Source organism: Phodopus roborovskii, unplaced genomic scaffold, assembly GCF_943737965.1.
Source record: "Phodopus roborovskii unplaced genomic scaffold, PHOROB, whole genome shotgun sequence".
NCBI classification, from domain to species: domain Eukaryota; kingdom Metazoa; phylum Chordata; class Mammalia; order Rodentia; family Cricetidae; genus Phodopus; species Phodopus roborovskii.
In genome coordinates, this window is record NW_026126540.1 from 24,809,254 (window position 1) to 24,822,741 (window position 13,488).

A 13,488-nucleotide genomic window follows, 5' to 3' on the forward strand; every position below is an offset into this window, starting at 1 on the left:
CATGTGAGTTTGGAACTGTTCACTTCTCAGCCTGTCTCACTTGCTCACTATTCCTAATGTAACCTTCAGTCCAGATAGCCATTTAATCAAGTTCAATCTGGGTAGAACTTTTAAAACTACAGTGTTCAAGCTGGCTACTTACATAGCTATCTACCTTCTTGAAATCTGTGTGGCTGCATCACGCAGTTAGACATATATGCAAGCAAAATCCTGGCTGATAAATTTGAGTCAACAAAGGTATCATGTGAGGTTTAGAAACCTATTTGTCCTGTAAAAATTTCTCCTCTAAGTATAACTTTAAAAAAATAGAAAAGAATTACTTGTGTGTGTAAGTGAAAGTCAGTACTAAACTTTGAAAAGATAGGAGAGAATAAATTAGCCTTCTAAAGATATTAGATGGTGGAAAACTCTTAACAAATAACATGTTTAATAAAGGGAAGGAGTCAACTCTTTTAAGAAAGTAACTGAATGTGGGTTGATATTGTCAAAATATGTCATATGCATACATGGAAATTTCTTATGGAAACCCCTTGTTTTATAAGGTTAATGTATTGTGTCAATAATTTAAATATTCTGATTTCTTCTAGAGAATATTAGTTTCATTTGTTTCCTGGTCGATTGATTGATATTTCTGGGGATCATATGGGATGGAGGGGATGATGTCTACATGGGTCTAAATAGATGAAAAAGAGAAAATTCAGTGAAATATTGGATGCATATTCTTCCAAGTGAGGCAAAATGAGTAAGATGAGACATAGCCTTCCCTGGCAGGGTCATGGGATTTCAAGGGCAAGAATCCACAGGATGTGTATGAGCTGTGTTTTTAGGCCCATGTGTTCTCTTCATTCACGCGTTTTTCACAAGTGTCTACCGTTCTTTAGTTCGCATATCAAAAGTGGTTGAATGTCCATATGTTGGGAATTTCAGTGGAAATACTTTATATTTAATCTAGAACAAGATGGTTGAAGAGACAGTCACACTCTGATGTTCTTTAGAAACTGATCAAACTCAAGGAGCTGGCAAATCAAAGTCTGAATGAGTCAGGTGAGGAGGAAGGTAAGACTTTGGGGATAATGTCCAAGTCATGTGGGCATGATGAGCACCAAGGAAATGTGAGAGACGTGGTATCTAGCTATCTGTAGATTTAGGGAGACATTTGACAATAATTTATCATGACTCTGTCTATCCATTATCTGTTATCTATCATCTGTCTACTTATCTATTATGTACATATCTGCCATATCTCTATCATTATCTAATCTATTATCTATCTACAATCCATTACCTTTTATCTATCTACCACTTATCTGCCACCTAAACATCTATCTAATATGCCTGTATCTGCCAATTATGCAGCTATCTATCATCTAACTAGTTACCTATGTATTTACACATCAGTGTCTGTCTCAATTTTTCTCAGCCATCACCATTTACAGCACTAACTTCTCTTGTCAAAATGTTGGCACTAGGTTATGTAATTTTCCTGATTATTTTTGAATATCAGATTAAATAAAGTACTTTTTTCTCCCAATATATTATTTACATTAATTGTTTGGGTCTTGTTTGGGACTCCCTACAGTTTGAGGGAAAAACCCAAAGTACTATCAGACACAGCTTTCAACTCGGCTTGCATGCTAAACAGTTTCCACCTTCCCTAAGGAATGTTCTTAGCTGAATTACATTATATTCTATACTTGGTATTAAATGCTTCCCTAGGCAACACAAACTGAGCATTTTTCCCTGCCATGTCTGTTCATTACAGTTCCTCTGAATTTTACTTTTCATGTACCATGTTATTTATATAAGACTACAATAAATCATTTGACAACCTTTTCTGTGTTGTGTACTTATCTTCATTAATTCAATTTGGGATAATGCATACATTGGCTATTTTAAGACTTAAATCCTCTAACTAACATTATCAGTGGTATTTCAACATACTAATAGCTACTCTGAATGACTCAAGTCATCCAATAGGACCCACATTCAGAGACTGCCAGAGTGAGGCATTGTGGCAACATCACCTGAAGATTTGCCACTGTCTCAACAACTGTGGTATCTATTCTCCTGGTGAGGTTTCTCCAAAAGTCTTAGTAACAGGGAGAGGTCAGGAATTGATTCCTGGATTTAATGACAAGTCTATTAAACTCAACTTCCAACTTTAAGGATGAGGAGGAGGCTAAGATGCCATCTGGTCCACACCTTTGCCTGTGTGCAGGACAACACCCAAATCTTCAAATGACCTGCATAAGTGATGTGTTAGCACCATGCTTGCTTCAGGAAGACTGAAATTTAATCCCTGACTGAGCTTGCCTGGATCAGGTCAATGTAACCACCATGCTTAGCCAACCTTTGGTTTTGTCATTCTTTTGGAGGAGTCGTAGTTCTTCCTTATCAAATACAAGAGAAATCTGTTGACCTACTTTTCTCTTTTATCCCATGACAGTACTTAATGTATAAATGTTTTATTTTTATAAGCCTTTTAAAAATCATTATGTAAGACTTTGTATCTTATACCAAAAGGATAGAGAATATCAGGAATGCTCTGCTTTCTAAAAATTTAACCAATGAGAACTAAAGGGGAAAAGGAATATGGTCAGGGATATAAAAATCACTGTTTAATGCAAAATCTGCATGCCAGTTCCTTTAACCAAGTCATAGGAGGTTTAAGTGAGTTATCTAAGTTCATTAAAAAAATGAGATTTTAAAGTTGATTCTTCAACAGACATAGTGCATTACAGAGAAAACCCCAGCTGATCAAAATGCAGGGTGATTCCCAGCTCCTGCACCCAAGGCTTAGGTGTCATAGTAGAATGTTCAATTGTTGATAATCATACTGAATATTAGCCTTTAGGATATTTTATTTTTTCTACAGACTCATCACCAAGAACATAATAAATTACTATATTTTACTCATTGAATCCTGTTTTCACAGCCAACATTTTAAATAATACTCAGGATAGCAAATATATTTGACTAGTTCTCCTCTTTAGTAGAAATCAAAATAATGAGATAATGATTAATATAATTAATATTATCCATTCCCAAGTGAAAATTTTTATGTAAGAAATAGAAACATACAGATGCTAAAGAGAAATGCCTGATTTATGTTGATTCTGTTCATTAATTTTAGAAGTGACTCATACCCATTCTTTACTTTTTGAAATGAAAATATAATTATATAATTCCCTCCCTTTTCCTTTCTTGAACCCTTCCCATGCACTCTCCTCCCTGTATCATGGCTGAGCAAGGTATCCTTCCATAAGGAATGGACTCCAACAAGCAAGTTTGTGCACCTGGTGTTGTTTTGCTATAGCTGTGGGTGTTGAAACAAGAACCACAAAACTCAACAAAATCCAGGTGGAGTTTATTGGGGAAAGGGTACAAAGGGAGGGGTAGGGGTTGGCCAATGGTGAATAGAGATGGAAGGGAGAAGGAGGAGTAATAAGAAGAAGGGAAGGAGAGGGAAGAAGGGGCAAATAGGGAAGCTTGCACATGTGTACAGAGTCCTTACTCAACTATGTAACACATGACATAGCCACACAACACAGAGCCCTTTGAGATGTCTAAGTATTTGTCTGAATGTGTGGGTATCCTGCCCATTGTCAGGGAGCAAGGTCAGCATAGCACCTGAATCCTTACACCTGGTGCCACTGCCAAGTTGTGCTTTTATTCAATGGTCTCTGTCTGTTACAGAGAGAAGTTTCCTTGATGAAGGATGAGATTTATACTTACCTGTGGGTAGTATAGATATTTGGAATGTGCTTAGGAATTATGCTGATTAGCAAAATGGCATTTGTAGTTTCCCCTCCAAACTCCATGACTTCATTAGCCTTAATAGGAGAGGAGGCTATAATCTTACTACAACTTGATATGACATGACTGGCTGAAATACATGGGAGGGCTGCCTCTTCTGAAGAGAAAGGGGAGGAGGAGATGCAGGGGAAGAGGGTAGTTCGTAAGGGAGGAAACTAGGAGGAAAAGAGGGAGTAAGGAGAAACTGTGATCTGGCTGGGAAAACAATTAATAAGTTAATTAATAAAAATAAAATAAAAAAATTCTTTCCTACATCCATATTGTGGAGTACACTGCATATGTTTGTTTGTTTTTCTAACAGTTTCAGTATTTTATGGTTTACATGTTTTAGCTGTTGAAATATTTGTTTATTTTAAAGCTATCCCTCCTCTCCGTCTAGTCCCTCCCCCCCCACTCCTCTTCTGTTTCTATTCAAAAAATGGCAGGCCTCATATGACTATCAACAAAGCATGACCTCCCAAGTTGTAGTAAGACTAAGTACCCTGCCCCCCATTAAGGCTGGGCAAGGCTACTGATTTTTAACCTGTGCCTTGTCACATTGTTGAAATTGTTAATTTCTGGAAAATTTGAGATCAAATTTTTAGGATTTCTTATGTATTATATCATATTACCTGTTAATAGAGGTATCTTGACTTATTTTTTTCCTATTTGTACTCCCTTAATTTCCTTTTCTTGCCTTGTTGCTCCAGATAGTACTTCTAGCACAATGTTGAAAAGGAGTACAGAGAGTCGATATCTCTGTCTCATTCCTGATATCGGTGGTATCGATTTTTCTCCATTTAGAATACTATTGGGTATGGTTTCTCATATACAGTTTTCATTACATTGAGTGATGTTCTCTCTGGTGCTCCATTCTCTAGGACTTTTATAATAAAGACATGTTGGATTTTGTCAATGACTTTATGTATCAGTTGAGATGATCATGTGATTTTTATCAGTAAGCCCACTTTTTTAAAATTTATTTTATATAACCAAGTCCATTTAAATGAAAACAAACATTTATAGACAATATTTGGGAATTTGGGAATCGTTCTTTCCAAACTACTTCCTCCTGGTAAGGGGTGCTGTCATGGGGGATTCTAAGAAGATTCAGAAATCCTGGCTGTAGTCTGTAAGGCTGCTTTGTCCAGCTGTTTTGAATGTAGGATCACCTGGTACTCTGTTTCAGGCGGTCTGGCTTGATCAAACCACATTAGTCTGGAAGGAATCCACAGCTTTTCATTTTCTGGGGAAACAAAAATAGAAATCCTTTTCCCCAGTAACTTGTCCTTGAACAGTAAGTCCACTTTTGTGCTTATTACTTTCATTGATTTATGTTGAATAATCCCTGCATCTCAAGCACAAAGCCAACATACTCATATAACCCTAACCCTGTATAATTTTTGATGCATGTCTGTATTCTGTTTGCAAGTATTGTATTGAGCATGTTTTGTCTATGTTTAGCAGGAATATAAGTCTATAGTTTCTCTTTTTTGCTGTGTCCTTGCTTGGTTTGGATGTTAGAGTAACACTGGCTCCATAGAAGTGCTTCTGTTCCCTTTCCTTTCTATTCTTTTTATTTCTCACTTTTTTTTATTTTTTATTTTGAATAGTTTAAGAAGGACTGGCTACAGATTTTTCTTTGAATGTCTTCTACCTGGCTCTGAACTTTTTTTGGTGGGAAGGATTTTAATTAGGATGTTGATATTTTGTTTACTAGTGTTTGAATATCCTCATTTGTTATGGGTCTATTTAGGTTGTTCATCTCTTCTTGGTTTAATTTTGGTGTACTGGCAAAATCTAAAACTTGGTGCTTTCTTTTTTATTTTTGAGATTTTCCAACTCAATGTAGTACAGGTTTTGAAGTATTCATTTACAATACTCAGAAATTCTTTGCTCTTCATTGTAATGTTTCCATGTGAATTTATGATTCTGTTATTTTGGGTCCTCTCTTTCTTTTGGTTAGTTGGGCCAAGAGTCCCTCAATCTTGTTCAAAGAACAGCTTCTTATATTTGCTGATTTTTATATTATTTTCATTGTTTCAATTTTATTAATTTTGGCTCTTATTTTTAATGTTTCTCACTGTCAACTGGGTTTGGATTTAGTTTGTTATTGTTTTCCCCACCTTTTTTGAGTTTCATCACTAAGTCATTTATTTGTGCTTTTTATGATATTTTAAACATATTTACTTAGAGCCTTGTTCGGTCCAATGCTGGTTCCCCATCTTTCTGACTGGGGTCTGTGTACTCTCACTTGGTCAGGTCAGATGTTTCTGTAGGTTTCTTCAACACAGTCTTGACCCCCCTCCCTCATCCCTCCTCCCTCTCTACAACTGGATTCCAGGAGTAAAGCTCAGTGCTTAGCTGTGGATGTCTGCTTCTATTTCTATCAGCTACTGGATGAAGGCTCCAGGATGGCATTTACGGTATTCATCAATCTCATTATAGAAGAATGGCATTTAAGATAGCCTTTCCACTATTACTGAGTTGGGGAATGGATGAGGGTAGGATGGGGGAGGGTAGGTGGGGTCATGGGAGGATGGGAGGGAGAGGGAACCGGGATTGATATGTAAAATAAGATTGGTTCTAAATGAAATAAATAAAATTTAAAAGTATACATGTAGAGCTATAAATTTCCTCATAAGTCTTCTTTTAATGTGCCCAGAGTTTTTGTTGTGTTGTTTTTATTTTTGTTTAGTTCCAAGAAACTTTTTATGTTTCTGATTTCATTTTTGACTTCCTTAATATTCCTCTTTCACTGTCCAGTAACAAATTGTTAAAACTCCACAAGTTAACATGCTTACTAGAGGTTTTTGTCTGTCTATTTTAAGATTTATTGAGCACAGGACCCAAAGGGCCCTGCACCAGGTCCTTTGGGTATATGCTGTGGGTGTTAGATTGGTGTTTTGGTAAGACTCCTAACTGTGTGAGTGGGTGTACCTTTGACTCCTTTGCCTGCTCTTGGGACACTTTTCCTCCTGTGGGATTGCCTTGCCCAGCATTAGTGTAAGGGCTTTTGCCTTGCCTTCTTGTACTTTGTTTTGTCCTGTTTGTCTGTTGTCTCTTAGAGGCCTGCTCTTTCTTGAGGAGAGATGGAAGGAGGAGGGGATCTTGGGAAGAGGGGAGGTGAAGGAGCTAGGAAGAGTGGAGGGAGGGGAGACTGTGACTGGGATGCATAAAAAAACTCTATTTTCAATTTTTAAAAGGGGGAAAGAATTTATTGCTTTAAGATAGGAGACATTATTTTAATCTTTCTGAATGTTTTAAGATTGATTTTGTATCTCAGGATGCAGTCTATTTCAGAGAAGCTTCCATGTACTGCTGAGGACAATATATATCTATTGGTGTTTGGGTAGATATCTGTAAGTTCATCTGTACTAGGATGACATTTAATACTTGTTTTTCTCTGCTTATTTTTCATTTAATATCTTTTCTATTGGAATAAGTAGGTTATTGAAATTGTCTACTATTATGGGTTTGGCGATAATTTGCGTCTTCAATTATGGTAGTAGAGTTTTTATGAAATTGGGTGCACCTAAGTTTGATGCATAGATGTTTAGGATAGTTGTGTCTTTTTAGTTAATTCTTCTTTTGACTAGAATAAAGATCTGCACTGAGGGAAGTTCATGGCACTAACTGCTTACATAAAAAATTGGAGCACTACAGGTTAAAACTGGATATCAAAAACAATGAAAATAATAGAAAGCTTCCAAACTTGTGGAAAGTGAACAACTCTGTCTGAATGGAAAATGAGTAAAATAGAAATTAAGAAAGAAGTCAAAGAATTTCTAGAATAGAATGAAAATGACTATATAATATATTAAAACTTACGGGAAACATGAAGGCTCTTCTAAGGGAGAAGCTCATAGCACTAAACGACTACATAAAAACAAACAAAAAAATGGAGAAATTGTATGCCAGCAACTTAACAGAACACCTAAAAGTTCTAGAACAAAGAATAAAATCACACCAAAAAGGAGCAGATAACAAAAAAAAAATCAAACTTGTGGATGAAATAAAAGAGAAACAAGTAAACAAACCAATACCAAGAATCAGTGAAACAAAGAGTTGGTTCTTTGAGAAAATCAAGAAGATTGACAAACTCTTATCCAAATTAACTAAAATGTGGAGAAAGAAGACCCAAATTCACAAAATTATAAGTGAAAAGGAGGATATAACAATAGACATGGAGCAAATATTTAAAAGCCTAAACACCAACTGAGAAATCTAAAAAAGTGGATAATTATCTAGATATATATCACTCACCTAAGTTAAATCAAGATCAGATAATCAATTTAAATACAAGTATAAACCTTAGTGAAATAGAAGCAGTCATTAAATTTTCTCAAGGCTGAAAAAATAAAAAAGCCCAGGGTCAGATGGTGCTAGCAAAGAATTATACCAGAATTTCAAAGAAGAGCTAATATCAAATACCAATGCTCCTCAAATTATTTCAGAAAATAGAAACAGAACGTTGTCCAATTTATTTTACAAGGCAATAGTTTCCTGATACGTGAACTACATAAAGGCCCAACAAAGAAAGAGAATTAGTGACCAATTTCACTTAAAGAACATAGATGCAAAAATTCTAAATAAAATACTTTCCAACTGATTCCAAGAACACATTAAAAAAATACTATCCATAATGATCAAGTAGGCTTCATCCTGGAGAAGGCAGTTGTGGTTCAACATACATAATCAGCAAATATATTTCACCATATAAGCAAACTAAAAGACAAAACACACGTGATTATGTCATTAGAAGTAAAAAGGACTTGACAAAATCCAATGCACCTTCATGATAATAAATCCTAGAGATATTAGGGATGTAAAGACATACCTCAACATAATAAAGGCAATTTTCAGCAAATCTATAGCCAACATCAACTTAGATAGAGAGAAACTCAAAGCAATTCCTCTAAAATCAGGAACAAGACAAAGTTGTTCACTCTTTCCATATCTATTTAATACAGTACGTGAAGTATGAGCTAAAACAATAAGAAACCTGAAGGACATCAAAGGAATACAAATTCCAAAAGAAATCAAAATATCTTTGTTTGCAGATTGTATGATAATATAGATAAGTGACCCCAAAATTCCAATAGGAAATATCAGTTGATATATATTTTCAGCAAAGTAGCTGTATACAAAATTAGCTCACAAAACCAGTAGCCCTCTTATAAACAAATGACAAATAGTCTGAAAAAGAATTCAGAGAAACAATACCTTAAATAATAACCTGAAATAATATAAAAATAGGGTATATTTTACTGTAAAGTGGAAGATTTGTATGCTAAAAACCTTCAAGTCATTGAAGAAGATATCAGAAGATACAAATATCTCCCAGGCTCATTCATCTGTAAGATTAATACAATAAAAATTACCATCTTATAAAAATCAGTCTACAGATTCAATGAAATCCCCATCAAAATTCCAACACACTTCTTCACATAACATGAAAGGACAGCTTAATGTGGAAACACACACACACACACACACACACACAAGAATAATCCTGAACAATAAAAGAAAAGATGGAGGTATTACACTTCTCTGTAATTTTGCTACTGCTATGAATTGTAATGCAAAATATTATTGGAGATGGTGGTTTGCCAAAGCTGTTGTGAACCACAGATTGAGAACTGCTGAGACTGTCTGCTTTGTCTTTGAATCCTGATAATCTGCCTTCTGCTTGATTCCTTCTACTCATCATGTTCTTCCTTGAGTTTTCTGGTGGGGTTATTGGCTTTTTCAACTCCATCTTAATTTCAGCTTGAGTCCTCTTCAACATCTCAAATCTGCTTTGAATTCAATTTTCAAATACTAGATTGTCTTTTAGAAGTGCTGACATAGTAATTATTAACACAATAGAGTAAAAGATATAAAACCCGAAAAAACAGATGTGCACCCATGAGAGGACAATAACACCAATGGACAGCATGGAGATAGATGATCATCACTGTATGCAGTAAGGGTGGTTGAGGAGACTGTCCACACCCCGTGAGCTGACATGTTGCTTCTGAGTCATCTTTGGCACAACCAAGCCTTGATTGGCTAAGCTGATCTGTAAGATGCTTGTCAAATGATGAAGAGTCTAGAGAAGATTGTGAGGAAAGACTTTATTTTCTTGTAACAGAAGACAGGCCCTTTAACAGAGAAGGTCATTCAGAACTTCCCACAAGAAATATAGCAACTAAGAGCCCAGGACAGCAGGAAGACAGAATAACAAAAGGCCAGGGCAGGTCTCTGAACATGGCTTCCTCCTGCAGGGCTTGTCTAAATATTAATGGCTCAGATCAGCAGCAGCCTCCCGACTGCTGGCTGCTGCCCCCACTGCTGCCACAGCATCCACTGCTGCCACCGCTGCTGCCACCACAGCAGCCACTGCTGCTACCGCTGCTGCCACAGCAGCCACTGCTGCCCCCACTGCTGCCACAGCAGCCACTGCTGCCACCACTGCTACAGCATCCAGAGCTGTGACGATGGCGACGAAGAGATCTGCGGGGCCTGTGGTGGCTCAAGCAGCAACCACCACCCCCAGAGCTGCAGCAGCCTCCAGAGCTGGAACCACAGCAGCCACCAGAGCTGGAGCCACAGCCACCAGACCCCAGGCTGCAGCAGGAAGACACAGGGGGACACTTAGGGGGACACTTAGGGGGGCACTTAGGGGGACATTTTGGGGTCTGGCACTTGGGAGGGCACTTGGGGGCGCACTTGGGAGGGGGCTGGCACTGCTGCTGGCTCTGTTGGCAGGACATCTCGGCTTGTGAATGCTCAGGAGCTATGGAAAAGTCACACACAAGTCAGACCCAGGATCCGGGGGTATCCAATCCACTTCTAAATATCACTGTTATTTATAGGAACTCCATATTTGGTAGTTTTATTTCTAACAAAACCCAAGGCCCTTGCAGTACTGGTCTGCAGATGCAAATTATCTTGCAACTTTAGACAGGAGTAAAGAGGTGCTTGTTCTTTTGAAAAACTCATTTTCCTGTAACCCTTATTTTGAGAGATTTCACAGTCTGAAGGCATATTCAGAATTATTTCCTCCTCCCCTTAAATTTCTCTGATTGACATCTTTTACAATGCCATCGGTCTTCATCCACTACTCTTGTATGTCATATGGAGATTCCTATGGGATTTCCATCTATTCCCAAAGCATCCCAAACTGATGATGATAATGATGTCAAAAAAGAAAATAACAATTATTGATCAGTGATCTTACTCTTTTCTTTTTTTTTTATTTTACATATTGATCCCAGTTCCCTCTCCCTCCCTCTTCCCCTCTTTCCCACCCTCTCAGGCTCCCCCACCCCCACCCTTCTCTCCCATTTTCTAACTTAGCCATTCCTGGTGAAGTGAATCAGGTCTGGTCCCTCCTTCTGTACTCATCTCAACACCTCATATGAACTGGTTGACATAACAAGTCTTGTGCTCTTGTATCTTAAAAATTCTGAGCAGCATGTGATAAAATTCCATAACCACAGCTTGTGTGTTTTCCAAGCCCAAATACTGCTTGGTGCCCTCGCCTCGCTGTTAATCTTTCTTTGCTGGCTGTCTTAGGACTGTGTTAGAAAAGGGGAGCTCCCTGCCCCTAAACCTATCAAGATCGACAGCTCTCAGGTTTCTATCCTGATAGACAGCTCTACCAGAGGTCAACCTATCCTCCTGAGATTCAAAAGTTGGAGCTACCCAGTTACTTCTATTGCTTTCCATGATGTCAAAATCACTTTGGCCATTTCCTTCTTCCCCGCTTCCATCCCCTCCTCCCCTCTATGTTGTCAGTGTGCTTTCTAGGCTCTGGCGTCTTGCTAAGCCTCCTCTCCAGCTCCCAGCTCTCCTCTCAGCTCCATGCCCTTGCACCCCATGAAAACTTACCAAGGTGACAGGCAACACAAAGATCCTTGGGCACCTATGGAGGCGAGTGAATGAAGATGCTCTGCCCCTTAGCCCTTTTATTCTGATCCTGGGCTCTGCCCCAGCTGTGAGACAGTGGCTGGGCATGGTGGCCCTGCCTCCTAACACCCACATGGTCAAATGACTTGCAGTGATCAAATTCACCAGCCTTCCTCCATGGGTCTCATGTTTGCTACATTCAGCTTAGACTATGACTTAAGCATGAGGCTAGGAAGTAGATTCCTGTCATCCTTTATCTCACACCTCAAGGATTTCTGCTGCAAGTAAGAGTATCTCTATTTTCCATCCCTGTACACTGCCATTCTATGTGGCTATGGCACACAGTGTGGACACCTAAACAGCCAAAATCCTAGTCACTCAACCCAGCTCAGCATAATTATTGCCAAAATGGGATTTTGAAATTTGTTTATCATACCTCATGTTTCCTCTTTACCTATAATATTGGAATATCAATGAGAATTGTTTGTAAAATGCTTGTAAATGACATGGAGTATTACCAAAAGTGGAGACTATGAAAAATAAGGAAAAAAAAACTGGCTGATGGGAAGATTTGTACATGGTAGCTCTCTGACAAATGACCTGCATGGGGGAAGATATAGATATTTAAAGTAATGATTTAAGAATGTAGATATAATTGACATATTTTATTCATGTGTGAAAAGTTCACAGTGAAGCCAACTACTTTGTAAAATTAATGTCTACAGAGAATACAAAGAAGTGAAGTACAGTTCTTTCTAAAGCCCTTGATTCTACTAGTTAATTTTCTTTTAAAATCTGCTTTTAAATAGCCTCCCTATGGCTTTTTGTTTGCTTGTTTTGTTTTGTTTCCTGTTGGGAACTCTGCTGGAGAAAATGTAAGGTTGATTCAGGATGGGACTGCTGGAAGGAGCAGAGCTGAAACTTCATCTTCACATTCTTGTGAGACTTTAGATTTCTGGAGGCTAAGACTGAAGAAGATGATGGCCAGAGATGAGAAATGAAGAAAGGAGAGAGGGCTTGGGCTGTTAACATCCTTTAATCCATGTTGATAACACAGGTAATGGGGACTTAACCGAGGCGACCAGGTGATTTTTAAGATCACATGTCAGAAACACTTCCCAGGATTGGGCTTGCGCTGTTATTTTCAAAGCTCCTCCCTTTTCAATGTATCCTTAGTCCCTCAAGGCCACAAATTTTATATAAAATGGTATTCTTAATTTACATATATTATTCCTTTAATGAAAAGTTTTGAAATTCTTTGTAAGCCAAAGTTTTTGCAAACACAGACATGACTGTGAGGTTTAATTTAAAAACAAACAAACAAAAGTAACTCAAAAGAGATATCTACAAACCAACATCAAATTGAATCATGTGAGGGAAAATTTGTTTTCTTCCTAGCCATTGATGGATGGTTCCTTGAGAAGCCTTTGAGGCTAATGTTTTTCCTCAGATGGGCATGATGAGCTAACTGAAACATGGTGAAATCCAAAACAATGACTACACATTTACAAAGGTACATGTCTTTTGTTCATCACAACTCATTCTTTCTGTTGATCATCTGTCATCTAAGCTATCTATCTATCTAATCTTTCCATCATCTATCTCCTCATCATCTATCATCTATCTCACTTTTTCTCTGAACCTCCACCATTTACATGTGCTCTGATGCTCAGACCCCTCTGAAAATCACTGTCTCCAGTTCTAAGCATCAACATGAAAGAGGACCAACATGAATCCATGAACAACTAAAACATTATTGTGGTTTTGGTGGTTATTTTATTTTTAAAATTTATTTAT

The 13,488-nt window shown here is 37.7% G+C and overlaps 1 protein-coding gene across 1 annotated transcript in view; it reads right to left on the reverse strand.

The window, feature by feature from the left end:
- The window catches only part of LOC127233090 (late cornified envelope protein 1C-like), a 98,793-nt gene that overhangs the window by 9,938 nt on the left and 75,367 nt on the right, over positions 1-13,488 (reverse strand). The window lies entirely within an intron of this gene.